The sequence below is a fragment of the Phoenix dactylifera genome, chromosome 10 (assembly GCF_051530095.1).
Source record: "Phoenix dactylifera cultivar Ajwa chromosome 10, Ajwa_hap1_PhDact_Kaust_v1.1, whole genome shotgun sequence".
Lineage (NCBI taxonomy): Eukaryota > Viridiplantae > Streptophyta > Magnoliopsida > Arecales > Arecaceae > Phoenix > Phoenix dactylifera.
Window position 1 is genome coordinate 3255001 of NC_143199.1, and position 3004 is coordinate 3258004.

Sequence of the window (3004 nt, forward strand, 5' to 3'; positions counted from 1 at the left end):
GTCTTCCCGTCCCTCATGAAGTGTTCGCGGCCGCGCGCGCGCGGAGTTGGATCGGCCTTACTTGGTCCGATCCTTCGCCCTCGCATGTTCCGTGGGCTCGGTCCCGTCCTGTTCGGTGAAATCTTTGTCCGCTCTGGTGCGTCCCTGTGGGTTCCTTTGTCGGTTTTGCGGGTTCGGCCGGGCCTTCCGCGCCGGCCCGTCGGCTCGCTCGGATGGGCCCCGCGGAGTTGGCCCACGACGGAGCCGGCACGCTCCTTCCGCTGGTGCGGCTCTCGGTCTACGCCTCCAGCCGGCCCTTGTGGCGGCCGTGCGCGGCGCTTCGGTTCGGTCGGCCGGTCTTCCTGTCCCTCACGAAGTGCTCGCGGCCGCGCGCGCGCGGAGTTGGATCGGCCTTACTTGGTCCGATCCGTCGCCATCGCATGTTGCGTGGGCTCGGTCCCGTCTCGGTGAAATCTTGGGCCGCTTTGGTGCGTCCCTGTGGGTTCCTTTGTCGGTTTTGCGGGCTCGGCGCCGGGCCTTCCGCGCCGGTCCGTCGGCTCGCTCGGACGGACCGTGCGCAGGTGGTCCCCGACGGAGCCGGCACGCTCCTTCTGCTGGCGCGGCGCTCGGTCTATGCCTCCGGCCGGCCCTCGCGGCGGCCGTGCGCGGCGCTTCGGTTCGGTCGGCCGGTCGTCCCGTCCCTCACGAAGTTCCTGCGGCCGCGCGTGCGTGGAGCGGGATCGGCCTTACTTGGTCGGATCCGTCGCCCTCGCCTGTTGCGGGGGCTCGGTCCCGTCCCGTTTGGTGAAAGCTTTGCCCGCTCTGGTGCGTCCCCGTGGGTTCCTTTGTCGGTTTTGCGGCCTTGGCGGCGGGCCTTCCGTGTCGGCCCGTCGTGGGCCCGCTGCGCGTCCGTGCGCGGTGCTTCGGATCGGTAGGCCCGTCGTCTGGGTCCCTTACGAAGCTTTGCGCGACCGCTCCTTTGTCGCCGGTCCCCTGTTAGGGCTGACCGAGCCCTCCGTTCGCCCCCTGGCCCGTCGCATGGGCCCCCGGCGCCTCCGCGGCGCCCCACCGAAAACTGTCACGACGCGCATCCAGCGCCGACGAGGTCGCAGGTTACGTGCGGCAGCCGGGGGGCTAGGCCGAGCGGCGGCGGGCCCGCCCACGGACGGGCGCGGGGAGGAGCGCAGCCGGCACGCGGCGCGGAGCGGCGGCGGCATGCCGCCGGGCGGCCGTCGGCTCAACCGTGCCCGAGTCCCGCGGGCACCGCGTCGCCCGGCCGGCGCGAGCGGCGGCGGGCCCGCCCGCGGACGGGCGCGGGGAGGAGCGCAGCCGGCACGCGGCGCGGAGCGGCGGCGGCATGCCGCCGGGCGGCCGACGGCTCAACCATGCCCGAGTCCCGCGGGCACCGCGTCGCCCGGCCGGCGCGAGCGGCGGCGGGCCCGCCCGCGGACGGGCGCGGGGAGGAGCGCAGCCGGCACGCGGCGCGGAGCGGCGGCGGCATGCCGCCGGGCGGCCGACGGCTCAACCATGCCCGAGTCCCGCGGGCACCGCGTCGCCCGGCCGGCGCGAGCGCACGAGGGCGGGAGGCAACCGGGCGGCGCCTGCGGAACCGGATGCGACGGCCGGCGCGGCACGGCCCCGACGGGTCCGCACCGAAGACCAGCGCGGTGCGGATCGACCGCTGATGAGGTCAGAGGTTACGTGCGGCAGCCGGCCGGCTGGCCCGAGCGGCGGCCGGCACGCGACGGGGATCGAGCGGCCCCGACGGCTTGCAGCCGGGCGGCCGACGGCTAGGCCGTACCGGAGTCCCGCGGTCGTTCGGGCGAAGGGGCGCATGCTGCGGGAAAGGCCTGCGGCGGCGAACCGTCCGCCCGGCCGGCCAAGTCTTCCGCGGCGGCGCGCACGTGGCGGCGCGGCCGAGATGACCGAGCGAAGCCCCGGCGATGGGCGGCGCGCACGTGTCCGTGCGGCCGAGATGACCGAGCGAAGCCCGGGCGGCGCCCGCCGTGCGCCCTGCCGGATCGCGCCTTCCGCCGGCGCGCAACGCCGGTCCCGCGTTCCGGCCGCGGGAGAGGCCTGCGTCGGCGAACCGTCCGCCCCGCCAGCCGAACCTTCCGCGGCTGCGCGCACGTGTCCGTGCGGCCGAGATGACCGAGCGAAGCCCCGGCGACGGGCGGCGCCCGCCGTGCGCCCCGGCGGATTGCGCGGCCCGCCGGCGCGCAACGCCGGGCCCACGTTCCGGCTGCGGGAAAGGCCTGCGGCGGCGAACCGTCCGCCCCGCCGGCCGAACCTTGCGCGGCGGCGCTTACGTGTCCGTGCGGCAGAGATGACCGAGCAAGCTCCGGCGATGGGCGGCGCCCTCCGTGCGCCCCGCCGGATCGCCTGCGAGCGGCGAGCGTCCGGGCGGGCCCCTTTCGCAACTTCCCTCGGTACTCTAAACACCCCTTGCCTCTCGGTCTTCCCCCCGACCCTCTCGGTATTTGCTCGGATATGTGCATGCATCGTCCCTCGTCGCCTTCGGTTATCCTCCCCGGGGTGGGCTTTGCGCCGACGCGCCAACGGGGTGGTAGGGGGGCTGCAGCCGCGGCCGCCGCGTTTCGCCATCCGCGCGTGCGCCGCCGGATCCGAGTGGAGGTCGCGGGCGACTCGTCGATGCTTGTACTAGGGGCGCATGCCGGCAGCCCCCCGCGGGGTGCGGGACCCCCGATCGGCGTGCGAGGGACGGGCGTCCGGGCGGGCCCCGTTTCCAACTTCCCTCGGAACATTAAAACCCCCCGACCCCCTCGGTCTTCGCTCCGGCCCTATCGCTATTGCTCGGATATGTGCATCCACCGTCCCTCGTTGCCTTCGGTTATCTACCCCAGGGTGGGCCTTGCGCCGATGCCCCGATGGGGTGGCAGGGGTGGGGCTGCCGCGGCCGGCGCGTTTCGGCATCCGCGCTTGGGGGCTCGGACCCGAGTGGAGGTCGCGGGCGGCTCGTCGATGCCTGCACCGGGAGCGCATGCCGGCAGCCCCCCGCGGGGCG